The sequence below is a fragment of the Chrysemys picta genome, chromosome 25, assembly GCF_011386835.1.
Source record: "Chrysemys picta bellii isolate R12L10 chromosome 25, ASM1138683v2, whole genome shotgun sequence".
Lineage (NCBI taxonomy): Eukaryota > Metazoa > Chordata > Testudines > Emydidae > Chrysemys > Chrysemys picta.
The window spans coordinates 14,734,827-14,756,892 of record NC_088815.1 but is presented as its reverse complement, the minus strand read 5'-3'; the positions used below and the strand labels follow the sequence as shown (position 1 = coordinate 14,756,892).

The window sequence follows — 22,066 nt, the reverse complement described above, 5'->3', positions numbered from 1 at the left end:
TGTGTGCACCCCATGCAAACACCCACGTGTGCACACCATGCAAACACCCACGTGTGCACACCATGCAATCACCCACGTGAGCACACCCATGCAAACACCCACGTGAGCACACCCATGCAAACACCCACGTGAGCACACCCATGCAATCACCCACGTGCGCACACCCATGCAAACACCCACGTGAGCACACCCATGCAATCACCCACGTGCGCACACCCATGCAATCACCCACGTGCGCACACCCATGCAAACACCCATGTGTGCACACCATGCAAACACCCACGTGAGCACACCCATGCAATCACCCACGTGCGCACACCCATGCAATCACACAGCCTGTTGTGATAACTTATCCATCTCCCAGCCTCCTAAATTTTCCTCTGGCCTGACTGTATTGTTATTTTTGCCAACCCCCTCCATCTGCCATTGGACTGCCGGCGTCAGCTGACACGGTGGAAATGCCTGATCTTTCCCCCTATTTCTAGAGAAGCCCTGGACGCGTTGTTTGTATCCGATTGAACTAAACCCAACACGTAGTCCATCAATTACCCCCCGCCGCCCCCCACAACTTCCTTACTCCGACAGACATTAATAAAGGCCTGGCGACATCCAACCAACCACCACAGCTCTATTTTACCGAGGCTGCTGGTCTATAATTAGGTGGGAAGTAGGAAGCGGCGCCCCCCCCAGCCTCATTCATATGCACCCCATGTAGATGAGCCTGCTGGGGGCGAGGCATGAACACGCTATTGATAAGCCAAACGGGCTCCTGTAGACTGACGTTTAATGCGCCAAAAGGCGTCCCAGAGACCGGCTCGGTGCCTCGGCCGCTTGGAATGACTTCAGAGACTAGCAGGGCTTGGCAGGCCGCGATTCCGCAGGTTTGGGGGGTTTGTTTATTCAGATCTTATGGCTCTTTTCGGAGAGAGGTTTTCAGGGCCCGGGGAAGCCGTTCGTCTCCCTCCTTTCCTCTGAGCCCAGAATTAAAGCGGCTTGTCCGTGGAGACAGCACAGCGCCAACCCCGAAAAGCACCAGGCAGCCTGTTGGCTTCCCCGGCTTTCTCCCTAGCTGCGTTTGCTAAAGACTGAGGAGTGTTGTTCAGACAGGGCTGCAGCCCTTCCTAGGTCCCTATTTAGCCAACAGCAGAACTATCGCATAGCTGATTAACACGGTCCGGTTAATGACTTGGCGAGGACATTAACCCTGTCACCCGAGGGCGATTGATTCATTCGGAATCACACGGCGGTTTCATTCTGCGTTTCCTAATTCGAACCAGGTTCGAGGAATCCACTCGACTTCTCTCCAAAGTGCATTCCCACTACGATGGCCCCTCAATGGCCTGTATAATCTTTCGGTGCCGAGGCCTCTCCTATATTGTTGGCTCTGTCTGTTCTAAGGGTGGGACAGTGGCAAATTGTAGCGGGATGAGCAACTCTCCCCGAGTAGGAGACCCAGCCGGATTTCTTAGAACCAAGACTTTGGGGGTACATACGAAAATCTGGGGGTCGTGGTGTGCCCCCCTTTTACCGTTGCAGACCATCGGCGGAGTTCTTTCTTTAACTCTTTCCCACGTGGAAATCACAGTTTAAAAATAAATCCTAATGAACAACGTCATTAAACCTCCCAGAAGTTAAATCAACCCCCAGATTTATGTATTCATTACAAAAAAAAACACACAGAACAAGGCACAAACAACAATCTGAAGACCTGGGAGGTTCCTGGCCGCCTCGTCTGGCTGCAGAATGTTCCAATTCGGTGTCCCATCCTCTCTGCGCCCATCCCAGACACCTAGGGACTGGGGGAGTGCTGTCTATGGTGCTGAAATGCAGGCCTCTGTCTGCACAGTTCCTTACTGCCTGACAACTACAGCAAGGCGGGTTTGAATTTGGCATGGACAATGAAGACTACACCTGACACGTCGGTTGGCCCATAGACAGGCCTTTCTTGCAAACTATTCCCCCCAAAATCCCGCACTCCAGGAAGGTACCTACTGCAGTTCCAAAGCTCCTGAGATCGCAATGTAAGAAAGTGAACGCGGCATGTTCGTTTTTAGTTGATACCTTCCTATTTCCAAAGTGGCAAGCAGAGGTTTCTGCTTTTTTGTTTTGTATTTTTTTGGGGGGGGGGGATTTTTTTTCCTGCCAACCGTACAGTGCTTATCAATTCATTCATGATTATTGTCAGATTTATTTTTAAAAGACAAACAGAACTGAATGGAGAGACTGTTGTTGCCCAGGTAACTGTTTGTTTAGTTAGCTTATTATCCCTCCCTCCCCCCCCCCCCCATGCATTTGTAGAATTTAAATATTCCTGAGTAGATCATTATATGTCTCAGAGACACGTGGGTGTCTTGTGTATACGCACATATTAGGCGTGTTCCGTTACATTGACATTCAACAAAATGCTCCAAAATGACAATTTTTGAAAATGTGAAATATTATCTGAGTGTGTGTGTGTGTGTGTGTGTGTGTGTGATATGTATCATCTCTCATCGTCTCCGTCATTTCTTTTGTTAGGTGTTATATTTTTAATTGTATATGCCAGCTATCCTCCACAAGGCTACATGTTACGCACATATTAATACAATTTGTGTATCATATGGACTATTTAGAATAGTTCACACTATGTGTCATATTTTGACTCTGTTTGGTGTGACTATATATAATTTGCAAACCGAATATATAACATTATACATAGTGTATGTTTATATATGGGTGTGTGATATTACATGCACACACGTGTATTTAAACAGCCCACAGAAATAGTCTAAATCGCCACACAACATTTCTATAATTCCCCTTTTTCAAATATTTCAAACTATTTCCATAGGAATGGCATTCCCACGCCTTGGACCTGAGCCTGCTGTCCTTACTCTGACAAAACTCCCATTAACTTCACTTGCAGTTTTGCCTCGGCCAGGGCCCATGCTGCATTATATTTTGTTTGATACAAGTGTCTTCATTCTGACCTGACAACCGTGTTCGCGCGGGTTAGAATGTGGGGCGCAGGGGGAGCTTTTAGCCCAGACACAGAACTGTGCGATTCTAAACAGAAAACAATTCTATCAAATGTGTTTGAATCTATTGTGGATAAGAAATGAGATCAATCTTCTTCCCACAGGCCCCGAGAAGCTCCCAATCGAGACGTTCACTTATAGAATAACGTCAGAAAAATCTCATTCATAATGTACATCCTCTTAACTATACCCATGCCAGGGACTGAAATTCTACCGACGCACTATGACTGTACCCTCTAGAACATGGATGTGTGTTAACATTGATACAGAGGTATGTGTACACGCTAATTTATACACTCGCTTCGGGGGATATGTGCGTGTAGGTATTTTTATAACAATATTTTGGTGTGCTCGTTAAACACACGTATAACAGACACACAAAATATTGTTATAAAAGCGTACACGTATTTTATAACACCATTGCTGAGGCGTTTGTTATAGGAGTGTCTAATTGTTCACCAACAATATTGTTCTAAAATATGTACAAGCACTTTCATCACAATGTTTCCATGTGTTTATTATATCTGTGTATATAACATTAATGATGGAATATGTGTAAGAGACACATCTAGTATCTAGTCTTACATATCCACGGAGAACACAAAGATTGTGATAAAAGTGGATACATGTACCAAACGACACACACACGTTAATAAAAACGTGTGTCAGATCTGCATATTGAAGTGCTTCATGTATGATTTATTGCAAACACCTTTCTAGGTATATTTTCCAGGACTCGGCTTAAGCACATAAATACATAAAATATTACGGGGAAGCCTTAATGAGCAGAGGGAGTGTTAATATATTTGTTTCTAAATCAGCACAACTGCTTCCACCCTGAAATCTGCTTTCTTGTCAATCCTTACTGTAAAGCAGAGGTTTAAAATGCCACTTTCTATATTGTCGGGCCTTTTTTTTTTGAGAAAGACAAAAATATATAACTAATGGTTCTTCTCATTCCCATCTCTCTCACTCTCTATGTATCTACACACACACACACACACACACACGCGGACGGGCTGGACAGTTCTTAAACCAGCTAAGATCTGCTTGGCATTTACCGTCGAATTCCAAATGGAAACAGGCCACATTCATAACGGTATTTTTTTCTCCTTTTTACCCCCCCCCCCTTTTTTAAATCGCAATGCACCGATTTTTGCAGCCTACCTGCAAAGCGAAGGGGCTCCCGCTTAGACTCCGAGATATAAACAAACCCGCGCAAAAGCTGCCTCCACCGCATGGACCCATCGTGCCAGAGTTTCACGCGGTAAAATAAAATAGGCATCTCGCTCCCTGTATCCCCCCCCCCCCCACGCACACGCTTGCCTAGATCTGAATTGATTTAATAGGGAGAGAGAAAAACAGGAGACCTCCAGGAAAAAAACCCCAGAGTGATTACTTTTAAATACCTTTGTCTCACAGAGACACCCGCCGCACACACGTGGCATCCTGCCTCTTTTACCGTTATTTACCTTCCAGGTCTATCTCGGACACGGCCCCAAAACATTCCCCAGAAAAGCTTAAGGGACTGGGGACGCATTGGGAATTCCTTGAGAGACCTGATCCCCGCTTAAACCAGGCCCGGCCCGCCAAAGGAGCCACGTGTGGGGAGCGCTGAAAACTTCTCAACAATGAGGAAGGGTGGGGGTGGGGGGGTACATTAAAAACAAATCCCAGCCCTTTATTTTGCACTGATGGAACCACTTGATGGGCAGCTCTGATCATGTATTACCTGTGGGCTGCTGCAGGAAGTCCCCACTTGTACAGCCCCGATCAGATTTCCCTTCGGCACAACATGTCCACACGTGACTGGAGACCGGGAAACCCTTGGGGGGGAACCCCCAAATTGTTCCCCCTTAAATCCTTTCGCCAGGACTTTAAACATCCTAAACACGGGGAGAGCTCTCCAAGGCTTGTCCCTGCATTCCGCCCAGAGCCCCAGCTTGTCTTTAGCTCTGTCTCCACACAGATCTTCAGAAACAACACCGGCTGTATTGCAATATTTGCTCTTACCCACCGTGAAGGGCCAGGATGGGAAGGACCACGGAAAGATTGAAAAAACCCAAACCCAAACCTGTCCGCGTCAGGTTCCCGATGGAGCTGTCACACAGCCAGTCATGTCCTCTCTACCCCCTTGGCTCACTCATTTTACTTTGAAGTAAGCTTTTAGGCAGTTTTAAAAATTATTAACAATGAAGCAAACGTATATCCAGACAAACACAAGCTTCAAGCCAAGAGGTGACCTTTCCTATTTGACACTTACCTGCATAATTTCTCCTGGATCCATATCTATTTCATTGAAATGGGCAGGTTGGTGTGTGTGTGTATATATAGATACACACTTCATAAGATCGATCGATCGATAGATAGATCAAATGCACCTTCTTATGAAGCAAAATACCTTCACTCCAGCAGCCATATTGGACTCTGGTGTAAACACAGCACACACACAAAAAGTAATCTATCCAATCAGCTAATAAATGAGAGCCAAAATCCACCGAATAAAAGGGCGAGCCGTGACTTTTTATAAAAAACGGGACTGCAGTTTAGTCTAACGGATATTTAGGAAAATGTAACAGCCTGGTGTGTTTAAATTCAATAGCGAAAAAAAGGCATTTCTGTAACCACATTCTAGAGGGCTGCCTACGGGTATTTTGAATCCGTTCACTGCTGTCGTTTAAAAACCCCAAAACCTTTAAATCATTTTCAATTGATGCAATAATGGTAACACTTTGGGCAGGGGTCTCCCCCTCCCACACAGCAATCTGTGCAGTGGGCAGTTGTGCACGTGTTACTAGCGATCCGCATAAGACACACTGTCCTCCAGTCTGCTTGCACCTGAGAGGAGACACGCCATTTCAAAATTACCTCTGGATCATATCTGCAAATGTAACGAAGAGGTCTCTTTTTCTGAGCTGACCTAAAAGGAGAGAGAGAGATGGGAGGTGGGGGGCTGCTATAATACCAAAGATGCAAATGCTCCAACTTGGACTCACTTTCACAGAAAGATGTGAACTAAAAGCATTTGTTTTTAAATACTGGGGTATTTTTTAACAAAAAGAAAACCAAAAACCCAAACCAACCAACCAAAAAACCAGCCATTAGCTCTGGGGTAACTCACGGTGGTTATAGGAGCAGAAGAGCGATTGTCAATAGAAGTAAATGTGCCATTTACCAAACGTATTCGGTGTGTGATCAAAATACTACTAGCTGTAACAAACTCAAGAGCCCCCTTTGGCTGGATGAAAGATTCTTTCTTAATTACACCAGGAAAGCCAGGGAACCTGGTTCAGAACAAACACAGCAGCAGAATATTAACTCACCAAATCAGGTCAGTTTCACGGGGCTAGCTAGAATCTCATTCCGTGCAGCCAAGGAGTTTCCTGATCCGAAATCTCACCCCTTTCCAGAGGGTAAAGCCGGGGAAATGATATTTTAAAAAGCAGGAATAAAACCAGCCATGTATGGAAATTGCCCCAGCATCACAGCCAGGTGAAATGACAATCGTGGAAAAATAACGAAATAAAGCAGGAACATGCTATGGCCTGCAAGCCAGTGGGGAGGCAGGTGGGGATAAAGCCACGCGTAGCGGTATTTCCTTTCCCTGTTATACGACACATCTCTCTATAACACTCCTAGACAGACATACAGACTGAAAACTACTGATGGGCAATTTTCTCCTCCGTCTCCCTGCAGAATTCCAGGGTTAATCGTGAGCGAATGGATTCGGGGCGGCACACGGGATCCACTGGAAATAACACAGACCCAGACACCCAGGCTCAACATTGCTTTCCTGGTCAGTCTCACCAACACCTAGCGGATCTCACAGCAGATCTCTCCTCAGAGATACTTCGCTAAGCTACAGGCAGGTTTACATAACACGTCCTATCAGCTCAAATGTGGTACCTTTCCAGAGAGATTTTAGCATTTTTCTCTTTATTATCATTGCTGATTACCATTTGCATTTTTTAAATATCACTCACCGCGAATGGCTCTGTGCCGGTCAACTTATTCAGAAACAGCGTATAAAAAAAAACAAGGTTAAAAAGGTTTTCAGTCAGAGCCTAAGCCAATATGTCCCCAAAATGCAAAGTCAGACTGGAAATATAGCTCTTGCCATAAACTAGATATCTAGCAGGAGGGGTGGGGGGGTTGGTTCCCTCCCCGACCCCAGCTGATCAGCCAAAAGGTGCTTTAGCAACAAAGACTAGGAGGGTATTTGATGTTCACATTTTGGCCTCTTCTGTGCAGAAATAATCTCCCGGTGCCTGCATGCTTTGCAAAAGATTGGCTTCCCTCAAAAGCCGTAGATCTCCTGCTCCAGCAAGTGCATTCAGATAGCTGTCTCTCACACGCGGGGCAGACAGTCCAACTGGTCCTAAAAGATTCGGGGCACTTCATACTTCAGACTATCAGTAATAATCAAACCACAAACCCAAACAAACAATCAATCAAACGTGTAGCGGGATATTCCCCTCTGCTCCAGGACAGCTATGTTTCTGATCGGTAAATACTGCTGAGAAAATCAAAGCCTTAGACATCTAGGAGATGTGCAGCAGTAGAGTGCTTCTGGGCGAAGATGACCCGGGATCCTCGAGTCTGGCCCCCTGGGGTGTCTAAAACAACACAAAGCTTCTCCCTCTCGCTATTAAAAAAAGTTTCTTGGGCTAGGAGTGTTCACAAGAAAGGCGCAGAGGACAGCAGGCATTTCAATGAGAATTAGAACGGACTGAAGGATGCGCGCAAAGACACACACACACAAAATACACCCGCAGCCCAATCCAGCCCATCCCAAATCCAGTTTACTAACCTCATCCCCATCAGCCTCTGAATTCCGAAATGCGACCTCCAAAGCCCCTCTCTCCACACACACTTACACTTCGCTGCCCCCCCCCCAGCATGTAGAATTAAATCTCTCTCTCTCCCCACCCTCCCTACTGTAACCACACTACGATGGGGGTTCGTTCCCTGGGAACTCATCAAGGTTATAAAAACTGGGTCGCTTTTGTAAGTTTGCCAGAGTTCCCGTCTCTCCCCTTTTGTGTCTCCTTCGCAGAGAAAGGCCCTGATTAATTAATTTCACACTGTAGCCCCAGAGAAAATTTTCCCACAAACAAGTGACCGGGAAGACGTGTAGCCCCAAAGAAAAGAAGTCAACATCAAGTTCAACAGCATGCGAGAAGGTTATTATCATAACAATAAAGTCTGAGAGAACAGAAGTCTTCTCAACAAGAGGGACTGGCGTCATGGCCGTCCCCTATTCACACCGCCAGCCACATTTTCCCAGGCGCCTTAACAATCACACAACTGTTTGTCTTACACATGCCAACGTTTGGGCATGGAGTTTGCCTTATGATAACAAGAAATAATGAAGGCTTTGGGGAAGGGCGGGTCATTAAAAAACAAAAAACGAAAGAGGGGGAAGGAGAGAGAAAAGTACCAGCCCTTGAAAGAAAAGAAGAATAAGACAGAGCATTTTAAGAAAAATACAAATAACCCCCCAGCCATCAACTCCTCCCCCCACACCCTGCAGCCCGTGTAAAAGCCTCCAGAGACGAGGTGGCGTTTAAGAGACAGTTAAACTACCCCTGGGGTCAGGAGCCCTAAAATGCAAAAGGCAAGGGGGGGGCGGGGGGAATAAAAGTGAAACATTGTTACTTACTTGTTGATTCAAAATGCTAATAAATGCCAGAGAGGGGGAGGGGAGGGAGCCCCCTCCTCCTCCCAAATTGCAATTTCTTTGAAAAGGTTTCCAAAGACAACACTCTGGGAAAAGCCCATCTCCGGCGGGGCAGGAGAACCCGCGGCAGGTTCTAAGGTCCGGGCCCGGCCAGAGCCATTCGGCTCCAAGGGCTGTCTGTTACTTTTGCTCGGATGAGCGGAGCCATGGGGGGTGGGGAAGGGGGAAGCGATGGGGGGGAGGGGAGACACTTTCCTAAACTTTGCGGCCATGTCCCCACGCCCCGTCCCCCCAACACACATTTTCTCACAGCTCCAGCGAGAGGCGAGGAGGGAGCGTCTCTGCCCAGACTCCGCTGTTGTCGGTCCCCCAGAGCAGCCCGAGCTGTGGCGAACGTGTCCAGCACTCCAAGTAGCAGACCCAGCGGTCATTGTCCACAATGAATTGGGCTCCATTGTTCCGAGCTCGGCCTGATCTGCAGGCAGGATTTGTGTTCACGCCTTTGGTGTCCGCCCCCGCCCCCCCCAACACTGAGTTCGATGGGGGGGGGGGGAAATCACATGGGAAGCCCCAGTTTAATCCGAAACCCCCCCACCAGTGCAGGCAGAGACGCTGCCGCGAGCACCAGCCTCGCAGGGTCCCTGTAATTTAGAAGACAACTTGCTAAGCGGAGATGAACAGCTCTGAAAGGTGCCTGGGCTGGGCTGGGGCTCGGGTTGTTCTTCCGGCCCTTTTATTCCAAGTTCAAAACTTGTGGCGGTGGTGCTCAATGAGGAAGGGGTCTCTGGGAGCGGAGGGCTCGCTTCCCCCGCCTCCCCCTCCACGAGTGTCTGTAACTTTCAGGCTGCCCGCAAAGGCAGGCGGTCCAGCAATTCTCACGGTGCATCAGTCAGCGAGTGAATTGATGAGCAGGAGAAGAGGAGAGAGAAAAAACAACAACCCAGAAAGACAAGATGAAAGGGGAGTGTGTGTGTGTGTGTGGGGGGGTATTTACCTCCTACACGCCCCACATCTGCATCCTCAATGATTTAGGTACCACACACATCAACTACCGTCAAAGCTATGAAAGCTTCAGCCGAGAGAAAGGGAGAGAGGGAAAAACCAGCCTCCCAGGGTTTAGGGTAGAGAAAGGAAGCTCAAAACGATGCCTGCGAAGGAAGCAAGAAAAACCAAATAAATCCACCCGGGGAAGAACAAATCCAGCAGCAGCTCTCGCCTCAGGAGAGGGCTGCAAAGAGGCATTGGAAGCGGAGTCTTGCTGGTCACGTTGTCTTTACGTGGGGTTAAATAGATACGTCTGCTTGCCACCCCCCCGCCCCAATACCTCTGGCAGGGAAATGGGGACCTTTGGAGGAGTCTCGCAGAGGCCTAGTTTGACCTGGGGGAGGCAAGTGAGTGCTCCGCGCACAGGCACCGTTAGAGGAATGTTACCAAACATCCATTTTGTCCATTTTGGAAATGGAGATGGGAGGCAAAGGGAGGAGAGAAAATGCCCCCCTCCCCCTTTCTCCATATTTTACTACGTAAAGCATGACGTCGTGACGTGGCGGAGCAGGATAGGTTAGCTGCATTCCTATTTTAATGATTTTTTTTTGCGGGGGGGGGTTGGGTCAAGGCGAGGCTACAAGTCTGATCTTCTAGAGGAAAAATTCAAAATAGTGGAGACTTCAAATACTAGTACGTGATTAATCAGTCACCCCCGATGGTCAATTTAAAACAAACCAACCAAATAACCCCCCTCCCCCCCGACGGGGTCTAAGCCCGGCTGTCTTGGAAGAATGTCCCAGCCTTGATTAGTCTCCGCTCCGATCGATAGGCGCTGATCAGGTTCCCAGGGCAGCTTTAAGGCAAGGCTCAGAAATCAAACCCGCTCGAGGAACAGTTCGGCCGGCTGGGGGGGGGGGGGTGGACCTGCCTTTCAGCCCGCCGGGGGGTGGAGCTGTTCGAAGACAGGTCTGAGCTCAGGTGCTGCGCCTTTCAGTCTCTTCTTGCCGTGCCAAGAAGCCCCTGGTTATGGGACCGGGGGTCCTGGGAAATCAGGTGCAGGCGCTTTTTAGAGGGATAATGGTGTGTCCCGTGGATCGACTTCTGAGCCTGCGGAGAACAGTCACCTTAGCCCCCGGAAATTCAGCGGTGGGATGTTTTCCTTTGACGGTTGCTAGTTCATATTTCTAAGCTCCAAGGAGACAGAAAATAAACCACTTGGAGAAGGGAGCGCTCCCTCCGCTCATTTCCTTGCGTTTTTGTGGGGTGTGGATACCTCTAGCTACAGCCTAGATAAGATTTGCAAAACAAAACAATCTCCATGCCCTCTCCTGCTGTTATACACTGACTCCTTTCTTTTAACAGCCCCCCCTCCAAAAAAACAGCAATTTTTGAACCGATGGCGATTTTTTGGTTACCGGATTGAAGTTTAGAACCTGACTTTGGGGTGTACACATCACAGCTGGCAGACTGGATCCGGAACCACTGGCAAACGTTTGCTAGAGGTGGAACAGCTCCTCGTGCCTACAAATCTCGCCGTGCCAGAGCCTGTGAACTTGGCGAGCCAGGGTGAAACTAACACGCCCCCCCCCCCCCCCATCCCCATAATGGAGCATTGTCTCTCCTTGCTACTAAAATGAACTCTAGGGCAACCAGATTAAGCGACGCTTTAAAAACACGCTTCGTCTGTTTGTTTTAATTTGCGCATCAAACCTTTTCTTTCCCAAATCGGTCCTCACAGGTTTTAAGCACTTTCCATCCAAGGCATCTCTCAGGCATCTACAGAAGTGTGCGTAGGACTTGTAAATCCACATTTCAAATAGCCGGTTCTTCCCCAAAGCCCCGGGCAGCGAGGGCAGCTCACCGGCCAGCGTTAACAAAGGGAAACAGGTTGCAAGCGGTGTTAAAATAGGAGCCTCTTTGCAAACGTTACTATCTGTAAACGCCGGGGACGAGATTTCACCTCGGAGAGATCCCCACGTTCCCCAGCCTTCGCACGGGGGGAGGGGGCTCATGGCAAAGGCAGGGAAAGTTTCAGATGGAAAAGTGGATATCCCACGTTCGAGCTGTGCCGAGCCCTGGCTGCAGGCTGATGGCCCCGGCCTGGGATAAGGTGCCCGCTGGAAGTAGAAGCTGGTGCACGGCACACGGTGCCTGGCTGGGGAGCGGTGTTTAAGGCATCTGCGGATATGCACCGACTTCTGGGCAGCTTGGCGTCCGCATGTGCCTGCTTCTGTCTCGCGGAGTAACTCCTCACGCGCTAACCGGAGCGAGCACGAGAATTGGGGGCTCGTTTGCAAAGGGTCGAGTTAGAAACTGGGGCAGCGCGGTGAGAAAATGTTAAAAACCACCGGGCTGCCCTGCGCAGGGAGAGGGGCTTGATTTACACAGTGGAGTTCAGAGGAAGGAAACACGGGGCGTCTCTTCTGTAGGCAGCAAAAACACCCAGAGCCCCCTGCAGTATTTACTGGGGCAGACTCCATCACTCGCAGGAGGTTTTCTTTGCTCCAAATCAGCTAAAATGTTGGGACACCCGCGTGTCTGTGGGGGGAGGGAGGATCCCCTGCTCTCAGGTTGCGTTATTATTGCAAGGTTGGTTTGTAACCTGGCGCTGTTTTCCACACACCCAGCAGTGCCCAAGTCTCCAGAGCCCGGTGTAAGGGGGAGAAGTGCCTTGCACAGGGAGAGAGACCAGACCCCAGCTGATGTGGAAGAGCCTGTAGCAATGGTGCGGGATCGCCGTGCGAGCCAGAAATGCGGGTTTTCCTTGGGATTGCTGTCAGACTCACCGCTGGGACAAACAACTGGGTGGGTGGGTTTCATTCGGCGGTCTGGAGGCGGGTGGGTTTCTAATTGATTTTTATTTTAGATCAGCACGATGCTAGGCAATTCGCGGAGAAAATAAAGGGCAGATTTTTAGAGATGAAGGGAAAGAAAATGGCCAGATAGATGCGACACCCCGCTCAGTCCCCATTTGTTCGGATTTCCCACCCCTCTTGAGATTTGCAGGGCCTGTAGGAGAGCTGAGATAGGAAAGTCAAATCCAAGTGTAACTCTAGAGAAGAGAAATGTCCATCTTTAGTTCTGACATACACAGACCTTCCTCTTTGGCTGGATCCAGCTTTGAAGGTAGCTGGATATTAAACGCCTTGGGGAAGCCGGTTCAGATGTGAACTTGGAGAGATTTCGGATGGAGCCCGAGTCGGTTTTGCCTGTTTTGGGTTTTGTGGCTACGCTAGGGATGCCGGAGCCAGGCGCTGCCATGCGTGTGGCACAGAGATCCCACGCACAGAGATCCCACGCATTCTGCTACATACAATAACATAGCAGCACAAGGACATGGCCGTTCTCGTTAAACACCAAGGAGAACATGTTAAGAAAAACGCTCTTTCTCAAAAGCAGACAGTAGGTGCAGCTCCAAAAAACAGCCCCCATCTCGTGTAGCTCCGACGCTAACCTGCCCGATATTGCTACAAATTAAATGTGCATCTATCAACTAACCCTTCCACCGCCCCACCCCCACCAGGTATCCCGGGTTAAAAGGTTGCCAGGCCAGGTGGGCTCTGCACGGCCGATAGATTAGTAGCTGCTCGCAGTAATTTCTCCTCGTCAGAAATTAGCCACAACGCAACTTGGAACGTTCTGGTGCCTTTTCGCTGTTTAGGACCAAAATAGCTTTTAGGGTTTTTTGGGGGGTGGGGTGGGCTGTCCCACAAAACCCAAGGAGGTTGCTCGCTCTGCCCTTCGGATGTTTGACCAGCCTAGACAAAGAGCAGGTGAGCTGAAGGTTCCCTGCATGTCTTGTCTTTCCCCCAACACGAAATGCAAACGGAGCCCTTCACCCGGTACTTATCCCGCTCCCCGTTTACACGGGAGAGTTTCTTAAGGGTTAATTAGCGTAGTTAAAAATCCACTGAATTTACCTCACGGTCCGAGGAGAAAAGCATCAGGCTTTAGGGAAAAAATAAACCACATAGACAAAACCCAGCCCAAGCTGTAAAATCCACGGCGAATTCTTACAGGGGTTGGAGGCATTGAAAAGAAAAGAGATCCTAGTCTGCTAAGGGGGTGGGGGTGGGGGTGCCAGGCGCAGGTATGGGGGTGGTTCCCAGATGTTTTTAACGTTTGCAAAAGAAAGATGCATAGATTGGGAATTCAGCTACCTTAAAATGTTACACTCCAACCCCGCTCCCCTCATCCAGACACACACAATTCATGCTGTTCTTTCGGGTATAGGCGAACGAACAAAGTCTTTGAGTGAAGGGGAGAGTTTTCTTTTGGAAAGGAAATGGCGTGGTCTGTGTTTGAATTCACTCTGGTGTATGTTCTCCACGCGTTGTTGTGCTGTATTGTGTGGCTTATACATCCACTCGCGTTAGAATACACCCGTGCTATGGATTTTACAGACACACACGCGTGTATCTATTTAGTGACTTGTACCTCTGGGTACACACACATACAAAGATACACACACGGTCCAGTACATGTACACACGGATGTTTGTGTTGGCAGTTCTATCGGTAAGTGTGCACCACACACAAGCCAGGCATTGTAACACACCCGACACCCGCGTTTCAGCAAGTTCGGAGCGCGAGTCTCAGCAGATCTGTCTCCTGCCCAAGGCAGCCGAACCTCTAACTCTGGGGGGGGGGGGCTGGTCCAATTGCTCTTGAATAATTTCCCCAAACGTTGGGCTCATTTCTGTGGGGCACAGACCCCCTGCCCGGGGGCTGAGTTTTGATTCGGAGTGTGCAGCCCGGTGACGCCGGGAGAGGGTGAGCCGGAGCCGGGTTCCGCGGAGAAAGCCCCCTGGGGAACGCAGCGCGGAGTTCCCAGAGTGGAAATCCCACCCAGGCCAAGAGCTACCCACTGAAGTCCTGCCCCCACACGTCGTTCCCCAAAAGACTCCTCTGGTCCCACCGGTGCAGGCGGAAGTTTTTGCTCCCCGGAGGAGTTCTGCTGGTGCGGGGGTTGGCTAACGACTATTGGTCCAGGCTGTGAGCGAAGTGGACGCTCGGGGCTACTCAAGACCCGCAGCCACATTGCAGCTTAAACAACGGGCTTGGTCCGAAGGGTTTGTCCTTGAGACAGGCGTTAGGGCCCCGCGAGGCTCCCTGCTCCCTGACCCACAGTCTGAACAAGGGGGAATTAATACAAGAGGAGAGAAAGGAAAAGCCACCCCGGATTCAGTCGGGAACAGGTCCGCAGCCCTTCCTGGTGCTATCATGTCCGCCCCGACCTTTTCAACCAATGCACCCAAAAGTAAACCGGGTCTATTCTAAAGCGCTGTCCAAAACAGCGACCCTGGTAGGCGGGGTAGATAATCCCCCCTCACCTGCGACAGTAAGAACAAGATTATAGCTGTGAAAACCAAACCAAACCAACCCAACAAGATTGATTTCTACAGCCCCTGAGGTTTGGTCATGTGGGACTGGGCAGAGGTAGACTCACGCCCCCGTGGGGGCTGTAGTTAAAACATGTTCCCCTGACCCATAGTTAGCAGAATGCTCTGAGTATATGTTGAAAGGCAAAGCGAGTAAAACAGTCCCCCAGCCCAAGGGTTGCCTTTTAAAAGGGGTAAACTCCCCCTTGTCTGTGCTTCATTCTTAAGGCGAATCTGCTGGCCTCGCTCCCTTCACCCCTCCATCCGAGGCTGAGTGGTCACATCCTTCCCTGAAACAAAGCTGAGGGCTGGTATTTTATGCTCTAACATTATTATGCATAGTTAATATTCATGCACAGAGCAGCCACCTCTCTCTCTCTCTCCCACACACACACCGCTCGGCGTGTTAGAAATCAGCCTGGACTCTGCACTCCACTTCGGAGAAGGGGTTTTACAAAGAGAAGCATTTGACTTCGTGCTCAAAGCCTCTCTTGCCGTGGCTTCCAATATTGCATTTTCCGAGTTTACACGCAGAGGAGAAAAGCAATATTATAGACATTTTTAAAAGAAGTAATTAATAGAATTAACTCAGGATGCATCCAATGCCAGGCATGGCGAGGTAGGTTTGGTAGCTGAGAAGAAGCAGCGAACGGTCCCTTTCACCGTTGATTTTGAAAGCATGGCACTTTCTAAAACCACAAGACAAGATAAACCCCCCCCCACACACACACACACACACACCTGATCTTACTCTTGTGCAGAGCTATCTCCGGAGGTGAAATCCCTTTCTGCAGCCAAAATAGATTTAGCACCGGGAGCTACTCACTGCACTGCGGAGCTGTGGGGGAGATTTGGCGCCCGGGACTCTCTACCTGCACCGACTCTCTGGCTAGTCTTTGGCAGGGGGGAGGAATTCATCAGGCGAGCAAAACCTTTCTGATCTTTTTAAGGACGAGCTCCAGCGTGAGGTCTGGGCTTCTTGTAAACACGGATAGTGCAGGGATCGGGACCAAGGAGAATAGATCCCTTTTGAAAACCTTCTTTTCTGGCTTGTTGCCTCCCACCTAGGCCTGGCCAGGGGAAGGTGGGTGCTCTAGTGAGCCATTGATCTGTGCTCCCTTCCCAAAGAAAAGCCACTTCCCCACCGCTTCGGCTCTGCCTTCGAACCACCAACGGGCTCTCCTCCCCTCGCCCTCATCCCCGATCCAGTATTAAGGATTTTAAATATTGATGAATTAGGCAGGAGACAGGCAAAGTGGCTTCTGACATCTGTCTTTCAGAGCGACTGAAACCAACAAGCGTCTCCCTGACACGAAATCCCTTCTTTCCCTCCACTTAAAGAGGATGGGGGGGGGGGCGAGGACATTTGTCATCCCCCCACCTCTTTAAAACCCACCTCTTCCATTGAATTCCCTCCTAGGATGAGGGGCGGGAGCGTGTGGAAATGGCTTGTGTATTTTGACTCCCTGATAATGTTTTGATCAAAAATTCATTAAAAAGAAATCTCCATTGCAGCTAGTTATGAATATTTTAGTGCTTTTGCAAAACAACAAAGAGAGGAGGGAAGGGGGGGGGTCGAGGCATAAATCTGAATAAAGAGGAGAGAGAGAGAGAGAGAGAGAGAGTGTGTGTGTGTGTGTGTGTGTCAGAGCCCAGCATACCGGCTGCATTGACAACGGAGGGGGTTCCCAAGGTCCAGCAAAGGTACAGGTGGAAAAGACCCCGCCGAGCACTGGGAGAGCAGCCGGAGGGTCTGCCAGTACCTGCGCGGGCCCTGCCTTCCGCTCCGCCCGGGCTGTAGTGACCTCCGGGTACTGACAGGCGTTGGGGGCGGGGGGTGGAGAGGAGGCGGAATCCCCTTCGCCCCATCACGACACTGACGCCTGGACTGTGGTATTTTGTATTGGGGGTTGGCTTCCTGGAGCCGCTCCCCTGCTTGGGATTCTGCTCATTCTGGGGTGGAACAAACCAACACCAGGTGGAATCCTGACCCCCGCAGAGCTCAACGGGGGGTGGCCAGTGACTTCCGTGGGGCCCGGATTTCACTCCGGGGGTAGGGTGTGACAGATAGCAGCCAGCCGGCAGCCTTCACGCTGATACACCAATTGCACAGACACCCTCCCCCCTAAGCGCCCCCAGCTCTGGGGGAACCAGGCTCCTGACGCACCAGGCCAAAGGCTCAGTTGACGCCCAGTGGGGCGCAGAATGCACAGGCGCTGGAACTCGGGGTGCCGGGGGGCTGACCCACCCGTGGCTTGAAGGGGATCCCATCATACCCAGGGGTTACAGTTTGGTTCAATAGCTCCCAGCCCCCCCTCCACTGCACAGTGTTCCAGCACCCCTGCAAAGGTGGCCCTGTTCCCAGCCCCCCACCCACAGTGAGCACAGCTAAAGGCCTTGAGGAGTCAGCCAGGGGCTGTTCTCTTTTAATGTGGGGACACCCCCCCCCCAGCTGGGATCGCTACAGCCATGGGAAGGAATCGGGCTGGTGAGGGGGAAGGGGTTAGGGCCTGGGCCATACGCGGCACGAGGGTCGGGGGGGCGGGGCGGGGTGTGTGTGTGTGAGAGAGAGAGAGAGAGAAAGAGAGAGAGACACACACACACACCTCCGGCGTGTCCTTTTCTTGTAGAAAGCAACTGGCCGTGTGGCCTGGCGTGGGGAGTGACCCCCTGCTTCAGGGGTGGCTTGGGTGGGTGGCCCACACTAGGAGTCTGTTCTGCCCCCTCCCCCCGGCTCTGATCCCCAGTGCACACCCCCAGGCCAGGCGTGAAGCCCAGATCTCCTCCCGCGCTCTGAGTCGGGGGGGACGGTGCTTTCACAAGCCCAGGCCCTGGAGCTAATGCAGGGTTACAGAGCGGGGCAATTAACAAGCTGATTGGAGCAGGAGACTGGGGGGAGGGCAGCTCCGTTTCCTATTCCATTGAAGAACTGGAGAGTTTGGAGCCAGGTCCCCTCGGTCCGCACGTGCCCCTGGTGTATCCCTGTGCCTCGCGCATCTGTATTTGAAACCGGCAGCCCCCGCCGCTAACCCCCCTCCCCGTAATCAGCTCCCCTTCCCTCTGGTTCTGCGGACATGACACCGGACCGGTCTGGGGCCAGGCTTTCCCTGCTGCCCCGGGCTCAAGCGAAACACTTGGAAAGTTGGCGTTCTCCCCTCCCGTCCCCTCAAACTATTGAAACTTCCTCTCGGACGGTCATAATCCAGCTTGAAGACTTGAAATCGGAGGACAGGACAGGGGTGGAAAGGACAGATCAGGGTATTTCACTCAGGGAAATAGCATCCGTTGATACCCCCCGCCCCTACTCCTCGAAATGTCCATTTTTAATCGCTTTCCTCCCCCGGAATTTGCAGGTGCTGTATGCCTGAAATTAACCAGTTTTCGGAAGATCCCCTTCTATAGCGGAAGTTCCTTGACGCCCCAAATCTGCGTGAGCAGAAATGCGTCCTAAAGGAAACCAGATCGAAATCGTTCCCAGCTGGTATCTGCTGCTCTTGGCGGGAGATAATGCCTCGTGTCTGCTCCCTATTCCAGGCCACGCTCAGAGTGGAGTCACCCATCACCTCCCTACAGCCAAACCAGGGCTCGGTTCCACTGTCACCTTTTATCCGAACCGATTCCTACCCCGAACAGCAAATCAAAAAGGGACCAGATTTCCTGCGACAAACAATCGCAAATCGTCCCTCCCTGAAGCTGACCCCCAGAGCTACACCCACAAACTTGCAGAAAAGCCAGAACTCACGAAACCCACAAAATCTCTAGCCTGTTGTCATCGAAACCATGGCTCGGTTCTCTCGGGAGTGATACAAGTGAACGTCGGGACTTGGAAATAAACCTATTTAGTCATTAAAAGGGGGCCCTGTCGTTATTTCTAGTTTGATGCACTTTAGGCGAAATCTTGGGAGAAAGGATTATTTCCGGTAACACATTCGGGGGAGCAGGGGGGTCTGCGGGACACGGCAGAGATCGGAGCTGGGGGGGGGGGTCTGCGGGACTTTAGGGCTTAAATACTCACTCAGCTGCTGCTCACCAAAAAATCATCCTACCGTCTGCGACAAACCCAATTTCGTGTCGGAGTCTGGGATTTGATTTCCTTCCTTGCCTAGCAGCAAAGGGGCACCAGAATGAGTGTTACCCAGCCCAGGGCGCTTCCCTCCCCTTAGCCAGTCCCGCCTCGGGAGCCCCCTCCCCAGTCTCTGCATTCACCAGGGCGCCTCTACACATCCGCTGTCCGTTAGTCTGTAGGAGTCTCTTGAACTCTGACATCTCGGCAGGTCCCTTCTAGCGGCCTCGAACCATGGGAGCGAGGGACGGAGCCGTTGGGCTCCTTGCGGGCCCAAGGGGCCTCTGCCAACGGGTTTGCTCCTTCAGCTTTTCCCCCACAAGAAAGATTCGCGCACTGACCACCATTGGGGGCTGGGTTTTTAACTCTATTGAAACCAGGGAATACGCCCCTCCCAGCCAGGACCGACCACCGCTTATTCCACGCTCCCTGCGCAGCAAGGAAACCCAGCTGGCCAATACCCCGAGAAGACTCAAACCCGACCTCCATGTCTCGGCTGGTGTCTCTTGTAAATACTGAGCGGACACCCCACCGGGCTGGGGGCCGGAGCAACGTGTACACTGGGGGTGCTGAGGGCCCTTGAACCGAACTGTGAACCCTGCATATGATGGAAACTACTTCAAACCAGCGCGGGCAAGAGCCCCCCTAGCTCCAGCCCCTGTGCATGGGGCTGCACATTCTCGTCTAGGTCCAGGCTGTTTTCCACCACTTTAAACCCCTTATAGTCTGCAGCCCGAGACCCCCCTTGATGCACGGTCAGCAGCCGGCTCTCTCCTCCTGCCTGGAGATCCCACTTCCTGCACACCCACCCCGACCTTCCAGCTCTAAGCACATTGTTAACACGTGCCCAGAGACCGGTTTCCCGCCATGAGCGGCTGAGCCGCATTTCAGCCCCCGCCTCTTCTGTGCAGATTGGTGTGGAGTCACGTGCCCCATTACACACTCGCGTTACACGGAGCTGGTCCTTAGCGGACTCGGCTGCCCCTTTAGGCCAGTGTCGGGCAGAGACTCAGTGCGCGAGAACCGCCTAAGCGGCCGGAACGGAGCCCCCCAGGAGGACTTTGTACTTTGGGTTGTTTTAATAGTTTAAGGCCGATTTAATACGCCCAAATGTCCTGGCGCTCTTCCCATCAACTCCCAACCCCGCTTCCCTTTTCAGGCTGGATTTGGGGGTAAATTCGGAGTATCAATGGACAGCAGACAGACCCTGAGGAAGTCAGCTGCCTTATGTCCACAAACGTCCTCATGGTGTAAATACACTTCGTTTAAAAGTGGTCTTGCTATCAGCTAAACCCCCTGCCTTCGGGTTTTCACGGTGATCTTTACATGGGCCCTGAGTTTGGAAGAAGGAACCAAAGGGAAATAAAATCATTATCAGCCCCCCCCCCCAAGAACCAGGCTGTGCCATTGCTTCTTGTGCGTCATGCGAAACACATTGATCCTTGGGGTGAAAACTCTGCCCCTGAAGGTCCCCGGGGCAGGGTGGGGCCCGTGCCCGGGTGCCGAGATTTGAAAACCAATCGTGGGCGCTCACAGAGGTTAGGACACCGAGTATTTTGTTCTCACAAAGACGACTAAAGAAGAAAAAAAACACCCTGCCCAGGACAGAGGCGGCTGGTAGGTCCGATCCACCCCCAGGCACCAGATAGATCCACGGGTCTCTCCAAGTCTGTTCTAATATACAATAAACCAACGCACGCCTGACACCAACCCCCCCCCCCCCCCCCCCCCGCCCAGGCAGCTGGAGAACGTACCCTGGACACAATCTGCCCGCAGGAGAAGGGCTCGGAGTGGGGAGAATGTTACAGGCAGTCCCGCTGCAAGTCACTGGTAGCAACTTTGCCTCCCCGGCCCTCCCATCCCATCCCATCCCACTAGCGATCGCTGGAGCATCTGTGATCTCGCACTACTCAGCCTCGCGCCATTTTACTCGTCCAGGAACCTTCACGCCCCACCTGGCCCGACATTCGGATTTGAGTCCCGGGGCCTAATTACCATAGACCGGAGCGCAGCGCAACACACTTCCCAGATTGGCCAGGAGCCAATGGGGCTCCAGCGGGCTTCGGGCTGACCCCTGCCATATATACAAGGCGTGCAAAAACCAACCCACCCACCCCTCCCTGAAGGGGGATGTTACCTGGGGTCACATCACACCACCCTCCATCGCCTTTCCACTGAACCCCCTTCAGAAACCGGACCTCCTGTGGCGGGAGTGAGGAGTGTTTATACATCGGATCAGTTCACTCCCCCTTATTTCCCCCGATCACATTGCAAGCATCCAGCCCCAAGCCTTCCCCACGTTGGCCTCCGCCCCTCGGGTGCACGAGCTATCCCAGTGGAGGCATTTCTACATACAGGAAAGGAGACCTGTCTTTATTTTCAACCACTAAAGACAGTCCCACTCCTACACATCTCCTATGGTGGAAACTGAGCGATTTATCCTCTCAGCTATAAATAGATTAAGAAGGTCAGAGCTGGGCAAATCAGAGCTGTTTCTGAATTGCGTAAGAGTACATGTTTCCATCAAATTACCTACTCGGCTACCTCAGGTTAGCCTGGTCTATACACGCAGCCATAAAAACCAGCATTCCCTGACTTTCCTCAGAAGTGATCTGGAATAAGGCTGAGAAAGGGATTACTTGGACGTGTAGATCTACTGAGCAATTCGCGTTAAGCTGCAGGGCAATGCAACCGGCAGATCCCGGACACGCTCCGGAACATAAGACACCTTGTCTGGACAGATCAAAGAGGGCAAATGTATTGTTTCCCCAATATCCTCACAACAATGGGTCAACCTGGTTTCAGGATCTATCCTAGTCCAGGGAGCTGGTCATTGTCAAAAGCCACACGCCTTGCAGCTATGTAACCGTTTAGAGGGCAAGACAAAGTACCAGCTGTTAGATCTACTCCAGGTCCGTCTGATCATCATACAAAGATGG

The 22,066-nt window shown here is 51.1% G+C and overlaps 1 long non-coding RNA gene across 8 annotated transcripts in view; it reads right to left on the bottom strand.

Annotated features, from left to right (window-relative positions):
* The window catches only part of LOC101933729 (uncharacterized), a 127,977-nt gene that overhangs the window by 97,785 nt on the left and 8,126 nt on the right, over positions 1–22,066 (bottom strand). The window contains exon 1 of one of the 8 annotated variants that reach the window (XR_509205.4): positions 8,998–12,461. The exons of 1 other annotated variant lie outside the window; for it this stretch is intronic. This is a non-coding gene — a long non-coding RNA (uncharacterized LOC101933729). Of the gene's footprint in view, positions 1–7,000; positions 7,798–7,827; positions 7,957–8,679; positions 12,462–22,066 lie in introns of those variants that run through there. 6 more of the 8 variants (XR_509202.4, XR_509210.4, XR_509204.4 and 3 more) reach the window with 6 other exon arrangements.